This window comes from Oncorhynchus mykiss, chromosome 5, assembly GCF_057628025.1.
Source record: "Oncorhynchus mykiss isolate SJ-2025 chromosome 5, ASM5762802v1, whole genome shotgun sequence".
NCBI lineage: Eukaryota > Metazoa > Chordata > Actinopteri > Salmoniformes > Salmonidae > Oncorhynchus > Oncorhynchus mykiss.
Window position 1 is genome coordinate 26,360,874 of NC_143026.1, and position 13,930 is coordinate 26,374,803.

General features: G+C 43.3%; 1 protein-coding gene and 1 long non-coding RNA gene across 3 annotated transcripts in view; one reads left to right on the forward strand and one right to left on the reverse strand.

Annotated features, from left to right (window-relative positions):
• LOC110523501 (whirlin) overlaps positions 1-13,930 on the forward strand; it is a 163,652-nt gene that overhangs the window by 18,919 nt on the left and 130,803 nt on the right. The window lies entirely within an intron of this gene.
• LOC149983221 (uncharacterized) overlaps positions 7,828-13,930 on the reverse strand; it is a 115,268-nt gene continuing 109,165 nt past the window's right edge. For both annotated transcript variants that reach the window (XR_016495950.1, XR_016495951.1), the window contains exon 3: positions 7,828-8,745. This is a non-coding gene — a long non-coding RNA (uncharacterized LOC149983221). The remainder of the gene's footprint in view (positions 8,746-13,930) is intronic.

Below are 13,930 nucleotides of genomic sequence, written 5' to 3' on the forward strand. Positions count from 1 at the left end.
TATATTGTCGTCAAGGGCTTCTATAGGAAGGGAGAGGAGGGCGTGTTTGAAACGTTTTATAGCCCATGTCCCTTTACAGGGGTGGGCCACTGATTGAGCAGAGCCATATCTTATGAAAACCCAAATCTCACATTTTAGAAGCTAAAATCACATTTCATCCCATCACAAATAATTTCATATTCAAACATTTAAATTGAACAACAATTCCATGTGAATCCGATAACTCTGATGTGTAGACTTTCCACTGTAGAGTTTATGTCATCTTATCATTGATGAGAAAGTCTCAGATGACAACCGAACTGACATCATATTCATTAAGTACCACTGCATATGTTCAATCGTTCGGATTACCAGAATATAGTTAATTTCCCCCCACCTACTGAAGTTCCCAGAATCTCTATGTTAACCAAGGGTTTTGCAAATGTTACCTCAGTAGGGTAGAGAGAGGAAAAAGGGGGGAAGAGGTATTTATGACTGTCATAAACCTACTCCCCAGGCCAACGTCATGACACCACCTAGGAGAAATATGGGGAGAGTAATTCACCAGAGATTAAGGACAGGTCAGCATAGGGCATAGTGTTTCATTATGAGTTGTAGCTGAGCTAGATGGGTGGATTAGAATAGTTTGAGGTGATATGAGGAGCCATGTTCTAAGACTTAGCCAGCAGCCAACCCCACCACCATGCTGGATAATTGAATCTGTTTCAAGACAGATTATTTTTCATTGCGATTGTTTCCTGAATCTGCATGTACTTGATTATGAAACAGATGGTTCCACAGAGACTGGTGAACACAGAGATTGGGAGGAACAGTTAGATGAGTGATTGAGCTGGCTTTGTCCCACTGCTATTCCTATTATTATCTATTCCTCAGTGCTGCTGCATCAAAGCAGATAATCTGTAACATTATTTCTTTATGAAAGACTCTCGATCAATCACAGACATGACGACTACGCTCTTATTAAAAAAATGTAGAACCTAAAAGGCTTTTTTGGCTGTCCCCATAGGAGAATCCTTTGTAGAACCCCTTTGGGTTCCATGTTGAACCCTTTGTGGAAAGGGTTCTAGATGGAACCCAAAATGGTTCTACCTGGACCCAAAAGGGCTCTACCTGGAACCAAAATGGAGGGTAGGTGGGGCGAGAATATAGTCACTCTTCGTGTTTGTGCTGGCGTGTGGGCATGTGGTGACTATACTGTAGGCCTGAGGGGCTTAGTGACTGGAGGATGTAGAGGTGTTTTGTTTTTTGCACAGCTGTGTTCTAACTTAGCAGAGGTGGAAAAAGTACCCAATTGTCATACTTGAGTAATAGTAAATATACATTAATAGAAAATGACAAGTAAAAGTGAAAGTCACCCAGTAAAATACTAATTGAGTAAAAGTCTAATTGTATTTGGTTTGAAATATACTTAAGTATCAAAAGTAAATGCAATTGCTAAAATATACTTAAGTATCAAAATTAAAAGTATAAATAATATCTTAATCCTTTTGTTTTTGTTATTTACGGATAGCCAGGGGCACACTCCAACACTCAGACATAATTTACAAATGACGCATGTGTGTTTAGTGAATCTGCCAGATCAGAGGCAGTAGGGATGACCAGGGATGCTATCTTGACAAGTGTGTGAATTGGACCATTTTCCTGTCCTGCTAAGCATTCAAATTCTAACCAGTACTTTTTGGTGTCAGGAAAAATGTATGGAGTAAAAAGTACATCGTTTTGATTAGGAATGTGGTGATGTAAAAGTCTAAAATATAGATAGTAAAGTACAGATACCCCAAAAAGTAGTACTTAAAAGTATGTTTACTTAAGTACTTTACACCACTGTAACTTAGGTAATGCCTGTGTGAATGTGTGCACATAGGTCTCTGTGGGTGTGTTTGTGTGTGTATGGGTGTTTTGCTTAGTCAGCAGTGAATGACATGTTCTGAAGTTCAGTGTGGACAGGCAGGTTAAGGACAGGTTGAGCATTGGGGAGACAAACCGCTCCCTAGAGGCTCCACTTCACAAAAGGGGATTTGCCTGCACTTTTAGTGAAATCAGATTTAAAGTATGTAGACAAGAAAAGGGAGCTATATATTTTTTTAAATAAGACCATCTTTGAGAACTAACAATCACCTAAATACTAAAATTCCAAAAATGGCTTGGGACTCCAAATGATTTTGTTATTATTGTTTTGTTTGAGTCACTCAGATAGCATGAGAACACAGCATAAGCCATGTGAAGATGAAAAACATCTCTCAGTATTTCTCAGTTATGCTTTAAAACAGCTAAATGTTGTCTCTGTGGCCAAGAGTAGGTCAGAGATGGTGCCGATGGCCACGCCCACTACCACAACCCCACCCCTCCCCCAGCCACAAACTTTGTGTCCGTTGCTGAAAAAAGACAGGGGAAAAACTGGACCCTATAGGCCAGACCTGACACAGACTGCATCTCAATGGCACACTATTCCCGATATAGTGCACTAGGGATCTGGTCAAAAGTAGTGCACTATAAAGGGAATAGGGTACATTTTGGAACATAGCCAGAGTTCACATACAACCCACACGCACAATGTGGGGCTAGAAGGAATCTGTCTTCTCCCAATCTAGTCATTATTCTTTTTGGAGCAGAAAAATAATCTCTCTAATCTCTACCACTTAGTTTGAGTAACTTCCGTCTGAACTGCCCACTGTGGAGACTCCAGCTGTGAGTGAGGCTGAACCTCCAGGGCAGTTTTTTCACTTTCTGTCTGTACCCCAAATGACACCCTGGCCACACTTGGGCTTTGGTCGAAACTAGTGAACTATATAGGGAATAGGGTGTCATTTGGGGCGCATTCTTTCTGTCTCTAAGGGGGAGTGAAGGCGTGGAGGAAGTAATTGCTCCCATAGGGCTCTATGATAAGTGCTCAGTTTGCCTCATTCCATTCATTGGCTTCTCCCATGATGCAATTAAACCCATCACCGCCCCCCACCCCCTTAACCATAGCCCGCCACACACACACACACACACACACACACACACACACACACACACACACACACACACATCCCCAGAATCACAGTACTTGTTATTTAATTATAGAAGCTGTGGATCAATGTAGACATAAGGCTGCTCACCTCTGTGTCAGTCTTCCTCTCAGCTCAGAACCACTCTGTAGAAGGTAAGAGAAACACTTGTGGCCTGTTGTTTCAACTCAAGGTGAAATCGGGACTCTCCATTGAGTGGCATTTTGACCAAATGCCAAATAGAGGAGTTGGATCTATCCCAAATGTCCCTCCATTCCCTATGTGTGTGTGCCCATAGGGCTCTGGTGAAAAGTAGTGCACTGTATAGGGAATAGGGTGCCATTTGGGATGCAACCTATGACATTTCTCTAAGTTGTGAAAGGCTGAAAAACATCTCAGTATTTCTCAGTTATGCCTACTATACCGCAGGCATATTATTTCATCCAAATGCTTTTCTCTAACTAAGTCCGATGTACGCAGCTAACCTTTCGAATGTTCTGGATAGGTTGTTATCTGTCATAGAGTTTGCTTCCATTGAGAAGGATCCTGGGGGACCGCAGACAGCTGGAGAGTAGGCGGTCGGCGTGTGTGTGTGTATGTGCTTGTGTGGGTGGGTGGTCGTACCGGCTTCTGAGGTCCTGTAAATGATGCCTCAAGGAGAAAGATGGAATGACGAACACGAAACATAGCAGATACATTAGTCTGGGAGGCTGCATGGCATTTTGCATTTTTACCTCAACAGATGTTGATCTATCCATCTGCCTTCTATAACACCGTTGCCTGGATGTCCCTGAACACGATATGTTTTTCTTATAGAGAAGATATGAGGGAGAATTAGAATTTCAGTTTACTTCCTGATATGACTGAATTACTGTATCCCCAAACCTGGCACGACACAGACAGACTAACAAACACACTCACATAAGGATAGGATAGACACGTGACTCACAGACACACCTTTCACACGTAAATATTACAAAGCCGACAATACGCTAAGGAGGAAGTGATGGATGGATGAGATGCAAAGGGAGGGGGGGGGGGGTGGGGGGTAGAGGGAGCATACACACACTCGATGGGAGGAGAGGAGGATGATTCAGAAGGAGGGTTGCAGGCGGTGTGACAGAGTGCTGATGAGAGCGGGATGAGGGATGAGAGCAGATTGATGGAAAGGGGTAAGGTAGGTAATGGGAGAGGGGTGTTGGAGTTGGCCAGGAGATTCAGTGGTGACAGTTAATTTCGGGAGCCACTCCTGAATCTATTTCTCACAGACAAGTGACCTCCCTTCCTCTCTCCCCCTCCCTCTGAGATCCCAGGCACTGGTTTGGCTCTAAGCCTACTTAACCACACACCAACATGGCCTATTCTTAGAAGAATTCAAATGTTAATTTGGAAAGCATCTGTCAAAATGTCAGTTGGCAATTTCAGTGACTATATTTATCTAGTTTAGTCTAGCTTCTCTGCACAGCTCACACATACAGTGGCAAGAAAAAGTATGTGAACCCTTTGGAATTATCTGGATTTCTACATAAATTGGTCATAAAATTTGATCTGATCTTCGTCTAAGTCACAACAATTGACAAACACAGTGTGCTTAAACTATTAACAAACAAACAATTATATGTTTTCATGTCTTTATTGAAAACATTGTGTAAACATTCACAGTGCATAGTGGAAAAAGCATGTAAAACATTAATAACTGTTTGACCCTCCTTTGGCAGCAATAACCTCAACCCAATTTTTCCTGTAGTTGCGGATCAGACCTGCACAACGTTCAAGAGGAATTTTGGAACATTCCTCTTTACAAACTGTTTCAGTTCAGCAATATTCTTGGGATGTCTGGTGTGAACCGGTCTCTTGAGGTCATGCCACAGCATCTCAATTGGGTTGAGGTCAGGACTCTGACGGGGCCACTCCAGAAGGCGGACTTTATTCTGTTGAAGCCATCCTGTTGTTGATTTACTTCTGGGTCGTTTTCCTGTTGTATCCCCAAACTTCTGTTGAGATGAAATTGGCGGACAGATAACCTTACATTCTCCTGCAAATAAACTTGAGAAATCATTTTTCCGTTGATGATAGCAAGCTGTCCAGGCCCAGAGGCATCAAAGCAGCCCCAAACCATGACGCTTCCTCCACCATACTTTACAGTTGGGATGAGGTTTTGATGATGGTGTGCTGTGCCTTTTTTCTCCACACATAGTGTTGTGTGTTCCTTCCAAACAACTCAACTTTAGTTTAATCTATACCAATAATATTTTGCCAGTAGCGCTGTGGAACATCCAGGTGCTCTTTTGCAATCTTCATACATGCAGCAATGTTTTTTTTGGACAGCAGTGGCTTCTTCCGTGGTGTCCTCCCATGAACATCATTCTTGTTTGGTGTTTTATGTATCGTAGACTTGTCAACAGAGATGTTAGCATGTTCCAGAGATTTCTGTAAGTCTTTAGCTGACACTAGGATTCTTCTTAACCTCATTTAGCATTCTGCATTGTGCTCTTGCAGTCATCTTTGCAGGACGGCCACTCATAGGGAGAGTAGTAACAGTGCTGAACTTTTTCCATTTATAGACTATTTGTCTTATCGTGGACTGATGAACATCAAGGCTTTTAGAGATACTATTGTAAACCCTTTCCAGCTTTATGCAAGTCAACAATTCTTAATCTTAGGTCTTCTGAGATCTCTTATGTTGGAGGCATGGTTCACATCAGGCAATGCTTCTTGTGAATAGCAAACTCAAACTTTGTGATTGTTTTTTATAGGGCAGGGCAGCTCTAAACAACATTCTCCAATCTCGTCTCATTTATTCGACTCCAGGTTAGCTGACTCCTGACTCCAATTAGCTTTTGGAGAAGTAATTAGCCTAGGGGTTCACATACTTTTTCCAACCTATACTGTGAATGTCTAAATGATGTACGCAATATAGACAAGAGAAATAACATAATTTATGTGTTATTAGTTTAAGCAGACTGTGTTTGTCTTTTGTTGTGACTTAGATGAAGGTCAGATCAAATTTTATGACCAATTTATGCAGAAATCCAGGTAATTCCAAAGGGTTCACATACTTTTTCTTGCCACTGTATAGACTAGAGAAACTGTCTTTGTCTGAGTGACAGCATATCTCCATGTAAACCAAGCTGTCACAATACTGTTTATTTGTAGGCAGTGGCACTGAGAAAATCAATTCCTAAGTAGACATACAACAGAGGCGGGAGTGTCTGTCTGGTTGCTAGGATAACGGAACTCGCCGTAACAAAAGCTGTGCCCCCGTGCATTCTGGGAGGGCTTGGCTTGCCGTGTGGCGTGTCGTGGCGTCTGGTTAATAGGCACTCAGAGCAGCGTGGCGGAAACACTGAAGGACCTGTGGAACAATCATACACACACACACACACACACACACATAGTGGGGGAGGAGATGGAGAAGAGGAGGGAGGATTTTAAAATGACATCCCACGCAATCTGTAATATTTTCTCTTCCCCCTGGCTGTCTTTGATGAAACGGCCGAGGATTTTGGAGTTAATTAAAGGGGATTAGGAGCTACTCGGATCAGCCTGTTCATTTGTACCTCCATCTCTTCCACCTTTCTACCTCTCCATCTCTCTCTTTATCTGGCTCCACAACTACCTAACCTACATTTTAGTCATTTAGCAGATGCTCTTAACCAGAGCGATTTACGGTTAGTGCATTTATCTTAAGATAGCTAGGTGGGACAACCACATATCACAGTCATAGTAAGTACATTTTTCCTCAATAAAGTAGCTATCAGCAAAGTCAGAGCTAGTAAGTCTGTGTGTGTGTGGGGGTGGGGGGTGGGGGGGGGGATGTTTTCAGATGTTTTCGTAAGATGGGCAGGGACTCTGTTTTCCTAGCTTCAGGACAGAGAAGAGCTTGGACTGGGCTGTGTGGGAGCTGCCCTCCTGTAGGGCTGGACGTGCCAAGAGACCAGAGTGCTCGGGTTGGGGTGTAGAGCCCTCTCTTCTATTTTTCTTTAGCTTTTTCTGGCTCCACAACTCCACAGCCAGGTTCTATTAGTGTATGAAAAGATACGTTCAGCTTTAATTCATGATGCTAGCTCAATGGTAAGTCTGAGAGTAGTTATAAAAGCCCAGAGGTGTTGTGCAGGTCAGGTCAGGTCAGGGCAGGGAAGGGCAGGGCTGCATTAAAGAGTCATATGATGTGGACTAGATACACAGACACTTCACCGCTTCCACAATATTCTCAGGCTAATCAGCTTAACCCTTTGTTAGTAGGCACGCATAGTGTTCATTTGTTCACTGTACAGAAGTCCACTATTAGGTTTAAAGAATCAGTTGTTCAAGTGAACTGACAGAGTTAATACTGATGCTTTTGAGGGCAATGCTGTTTGTTGTCATTTGATTTAGTTGATGTGATGTAAAAGTAGATTGAGCTGATTGAGTTACAATATGCTGTTGGGGTTTACGGGGAGGGGGCCACGTGGTATGTTGCCACAAGATTTAAGCAGAGGAAGGGGGTGAAGGGGATGAGGCTTTTCCTCTCAGGCCCTGTTCGAATACTCCAGAAATCCTTCCTTCCTTGAATTTGTTGGATTGGTGAAAGTGTCAGGGTGGTAACCATGCTTACACACTATCCAATCATGTATAAATAAAATAAAATGTTATTGGTCACGTACACATTTTGCAGATGTTATCGCAGGTACAGCAAAATGCTTATGTTTCTAGCGCCAACAGTGCAGTAATACCCAACCTAACAATACAAATATCATTTTTTTTATTAAGAAATATCAGGATGAGCGATGTCAGAGTCCAGAATATATATATATATATATATATATATATATATATATATATATATATATGTGTGTGTGTGTGTATGATAATGTATATAGACAGTATGGACAGAAAATTAATAGAAAAGGTGTGTACAGCAGTTGCAATTTAGGACAAGCTTTGACTAGAATACAGTATATACATATGATATGGGTAAAACAGTATGTAAACATTATTAAAATGACATGTGTTCAATGACTATGTACATAGGGCAGCAGCCTCTAAGGTGCAGGGTAGAGTACCGGGTGGTAGCCGGCTAATACTGGTGTTTAAGTTCAGGACAGGATGGTGACTATTTAACAGTCTAATGGCCTGGAGATTAGAAGTCTCTCGGTCCCAGCTTTGGTGCACCTGTACTGTCTCTGCCTTCTAGGTGGTAGCGGGGTGAACAGGCTGTGGCATTGGGTTGCTAAGGTCCTTGATGATCTTTACCTTCCTGTGACACCGAGTGCTGTAGATGTCCTGGAGGGCAGACATTGTGCCTCCGATGTTGCGTTGGGCTGACCGCACCACCCTCTGGAGAGCCCAGCCGGTTGCGGACGGTGCAATTGCCGTACCAGGGGTGGTGATACAGCCCAACAGGATGCTCTCAATGGTGCATCTGCAGAAGTTTGTGAGGGTCTTAGGGGCCTAGGCTAATTTCTGAGGTTTCCTGAGGTTGAAGAGGTGCAGTTGCATCTTAACCACACTGTCTGTGTGGATGGGCCATTTCAGGTTGTCAATGATGTGCACCTCGAGGAACATGAAGATTTTCACCCTCTCCACTGTGGCCCCGTCGATGTGGTCTCCTGAAGTCCACGATCAGCTCCTAAGGTTTTGTTGACGTTGAAGGAGAGATTATTTTCCTGGGACCACTCCGCCAGGGCCCTCACCTCCTCCCTGTAGGCCAGGGATCTCCAACAGGTCTACCACCAGCTACCAGTAGCACATATGAGTAGCTCGCCAAACAATTCTGAAAGTACATGCAATTGTTAATGTTTTCCACACAAACTATCATAAACAAATTTCACAAGTATCAGATACTCCCTGCTACTATCTAATCAACGCAACATTGACATTATCCCACCCCTGGTTTGCCACAATTGCTTAAAAAACCAAACCTAACACAATATCTGCCAATGAATTTCCAAGCAATATTGTCCCTTTTTGTGTGGTGCGCAAGTTTGTCTGTCACTCCGTCCGTGTGTAGCCAGTTGATACGGTAACTTTCTTGTTGGTTGACAGAAATACTTTCCCCATAACCTTCTCAGTTAAATGTTAACTGCAATTTAAGCTTACCTGGCAGAAGCATATCATGAGTAAGTATATCATTTGTATCTATAATTTTGTTATTTGCAAACTTGGCCATAGAATGAGCAGCAGCAGCACACACTAGACAGCACATTCCTTAGTTGCTAGATGCACAAAGGGTCAGATGCGCAATTAAAGGGAAATTACACCCCAATATATATATTTTTCTTCCATACCTAAAACGAAATGGTCTTCTGATGAGTTTTAAGCATTGACATGGACTCAGAACATCCAATAAAAACATTCTCAATGAACAATTGAAATGTTGACAGTAAAAAATAATAATCTAAATCCAGAAATAATACATCGGAGAAAACAGAATCAGGAAACATTTTGGGGGAAAAAATCTCTTTAGAAAATATTTTGTAGGGCCCCTGTTAGAGTTGTTTATGAACCATTATTTTAGCAGGTATATTGACAGAAAACATCATGCACTACTTTCTCTTGTACACCAAGGACCTGGGGAAGAGTTGCAGGGGAGCGGAGAAGAGAAGAATGTGCCTATTTGAATGATAGAAAAAATTGCTAAATCTCATGCTAGAAAATGTTGGAGACCCCTGCTGTAGGCTGTCTCCTTGTTGTTGTTGGTAATCAGGCATACAAATGTAGTGTCGTCTGGAAACTTGATGACTGAGTTGGAGTATAGGAGGGGGAACAGGGAGTATAGGAGGGGCAACAGGGAGTATAGGAGGGGGAACACCCCATTGTGGACCCCATGTTAAGGATCAGCATAGCGGTGGTGTTGTTGCCTACCTTCGCGACCTGGGGTCAGCCCATCAGGACGTCTAGGACCCAGTTGCACAGAGCGGGGTTCAGACCCAGGGCCCCAAGCTTAGTGATGACCTTGGAGGGCACTATGGGTGTTGAAGGTTGAGCTGTAGTCAATGAACAGCATTCTTACGTAGGTTTTCCTCTTGTCCAGATGGGATAGGGCTGTGTGCAGTGATGGCGATTACATCATCCGTGGATCAGTTCCTTTTTTATTTAACTAGGCAAGTCAGTTAAGAACAAATTCTTATTTTATAATGAAATTCTACCCCGGCCAAACCTTCCCCTAACCCGGACAACGCTACTCCAATTGTGCGCCGCCCTATCGGACTCACGATCACGGCCGGTTGTGATACAGCCCGGGATCGAACCAGGGTCTGTAGTGATGCCTCTAGCACTGAGATGGAGTGCCTTAGACTGCTGCGCCACTCGGAAATCCCGGGGCAGTTTGCAAATTGTAGTGGGTCTAGGGTGTCGGGGAAGGTGGAGGTGATATGATCCTTAACTAGCCTCTCAAAGCTATAAATCATATATAGATCTGTGCTTACTGTACATCAAGGAAAGGATGCATTTCCATAGTATTCGAAACAAGTCTTTGGTCCTCTTTAGTACTCTACTTGCTTTCATTGTGGGACGAAGTGAGAAGAGAACCTGATCTGAAGTCAGTAGTGGTGTTCTCTCTCTGCTTTCACCCGCTTCCTCTCCCTATAAATATCCACTTCTGTCGTCTACTGTACATGACACACACGCTCACACAAACAAACACGTACACACACCATGTAGGAGAATGCAAATTTCAACCCACGCCACTTCAGTGTGCCTGCATGATGAGAGCCGTGTGCTGGTGTTGGAGCACAATAGCCCTTGAAACCCATGCTTCATTCTAGCTGTTGTCAGAGTGGTCTATTTTCTCACTGGCTCTGCACTGTGGACCAGCATTAACTAATTCTCTATAGGATAGAGTGGGCGACAACCATAGAAGTAGAACAACCATAGGATAGAGTGGGAGACAACCATAGAAATAGAACAACCATAGGATAGAGTGGGAGACAACCAGAGAAATAGAACAACCATAGGATAGAGTCGGCGGCAGCAACCAGGAAGTCTTTGAAGCATGGCAGTGGATGTTAGTATTTTGTTGTTATTTTAAACTTTTACCTATTTTTGTGATATCCAAATTGGTAGTTACAGTCTTGTCCCATCGCTGCAACTCCCATACGGACTCGTGAGAGGCATAGTCATGCGTCCTCCGAAATACAACCCTGCCAAGCTGCACTGCTTCTTGAAACACTGCTTGCTTAACCCGGAAGCCAGCCGCACCAATGTATCAGAGGAAACATCGTACAACTGGCGACTGAAGTCAGCTTGCAGGTGCCCAGCCCACCACAAGGAGTCGCTAGAGTACGATGGGACAATGATATCCCGGCCGGCCAAAACCTCCCCTAACTCGGACGACCCTGGGACAATTGTGTGCTGCCTCATGGGTCTCCCGGTCACGGCCAGCTGTGACACAGCCTGGGATCGAACCCGGGTCTGTAGTGACACGTCTAGCACTGCGATACAGTGCCTTAGACTGCTGCCCCACTCGGGAGGCCACAACTCTGTGCTTTTGTCTTGAAGTTAAAACGTAATGAGTGTAGCCTACAGACAAGAAACTAACCCTTTAATTGTCTGCACATACTGTACATGCTTGTGAATTGTTGCATTATTCAAGAGTGTAATATGGTTTGGTTGCATTATTCAATAGTCTAATATATTTTAGAAGAAAAGTTTGCCATTGTTGAATAGTTTGCTTACTGGCTAGGGGCTACTATGATATTTACGGTCAATTTTCACTGCGGGCCAATAATGTTGTGTTGCCAGCCACAGCGAAAGGTAAACCAAGAACGTAATGTGAATTGAAAAGTAGAATTCTCTTTTGCCACCCCTCTCCTCAGACTATCCTTCATATCTCGTAGTTGAAATAGACTCTAACATGCTGGTGGTGGCTCTTAATTGCTCAACATGGGGGCAGGAGACAACAGAGGGCAGGGAGGGGTTTGTTTCTCCTACTGCGATATTGACTATCAGTGACCTACACCCTGAACCCTGGCCCACACCTCAAGGGATTGTTTACAGAGAGGTACCACATCCTGGACTGATTGATACACATCATGCAGAAAGGATTAGTTCCAAATGGCACCCTATTCCCTACTGCACTACTTTTAACCAGGGATCTTCTGCACTCATAGGGTGCCATTTGGGAGGAAGTCACAGATCTCTAATGAAAGTAACATTAAGTTGTTTCGAACATATTATATACTGTTATTTCTCTATGATAGAGATTGTATGGTTGTTTGACAATAAGCCTGTGAGCCATTGTCACATGCAACATATCCCTCCATTTCTCCCCACATGTGTAATGCCCGGGGTGTAGTGGAGGAAGAAGTCAGGCACAGGAAACAGAGAGTTCAGGGTAGCGATACTTTTAATTCACCACACAGGTGAAACCGACGCCAACCCAAACAAATGCCCCAAAACACGGGGAACTAAACAGTCCAGAAAATACACACATCCACGGACAACCGTGACCTACAGTTGTGCACAAATGTAGACAGAGAAGAATCCTGCACACCCAGCAGGCGGGCCGGCTGGATAATAAAGCCCTACCAAAAAAACTAATTAAACACAGGTGTAACTAATAAACAGACAAGGGGAAAAAAGGATCAGTGACAGCTAGTAGGCCGGTGACGACGACCGCCGACCGCCACCCGAACAGGAAGGGGCGCCACCATCGGTAGGAATCATGACAGCATGGACTTATTCATTGTTGGCTATATAAACTTGGTTGCTAACATGTTTGATAATCTAACCATGCTATCGTGACTAACCTTTACCCCCACACATTGACTCAGTACCGGTAGCCCCTGTATATAGCCACGTTATTGTTATTTTATTGTGTTACTTATTTATTTTATTTTTTACTTTAGTTTACTTAATAAATATTTTCTTAACTCTATTTTCTTAAAACTGCATTGTTGTTTAAGGGCTTGTAAGTAAGCGTCTCACTGTAAGGTCGACACCCGTTGTATTCGGCTCATGTGACAAATAACATTTGATTTGATTTGACAGTATGATGTAGACATAATTAGGAGAAGAAAAAAAACTCTTACAGTCTCTCTCTATCTCTCTGTCTGACTCTCTATTTCAAACCTGCTCTTTGAAACCTTTACACACACACTCCTACACACACCAAACCAAAACAAAGAGAGTCAGCATGCCGACATGTTCTGTATTTAACTGTACTAAACTCGAAAGAGTCTCATCTTCATTTTTTTTATTTTGTCATTCTGATTATCATAGTTAATACTTGCTGTCCGTTTTGTTTTCCAATGTTGACCTGGCTAGGTTCTAGGTAACGCTGAGCTTTCAAATGAACCTTCTGCTGCAAAGGTTTAACAGTAGGCTAGCATCAGGTTATTTCATGATTATGCAGGTTATGGGCATACCGGTTCGATTTAGCTATAACTTCATTTGGTCCTTTCGTTTTCATGACAAGCTGTGATAGGATGATGGCATTATTTTAGGACCATTTCATGCCCAAAAAAAGGATTTATATACAATGTACCCAAGAAAGAGGCAAGTGAAGTGAACGCAAAAACTTTCATTACAGTGAAAAGGATTTGGATTGTGGGTTCCAGTCTAGTGCACTGAGCTGAACAGAGGGCTATCGAAACTTTAGGGAGTGACCTCAGGCTGAATGCCACAGCATCCTGGTTTGGACAAGGAGGCATGTGTCGGAGTGGTGTCCTGCTCCTGACATCCTGGTCGTGCATGCAGGGGACTGGGATTTAGGAAGGTTTAAAAGTGTGGAGCTGGTTTGAAGAGACATGCAGAGTCGGTGTGCAGAGTTCCCCCACGAGGAAGGTCCTCTAGTCCTGTATCATTCAACGCGTGCATTGGAGGAATGCTCATCCAGTGAAGATCAACAGGGCATGGATCTGGGTCAGCAATGTGATGACAGTCTGTTTCAGGGGATTGGGGGGAGCAGCAATAAAGCACACAGACATTAAACACAGTCCCCCACAGCCATTTCTGAG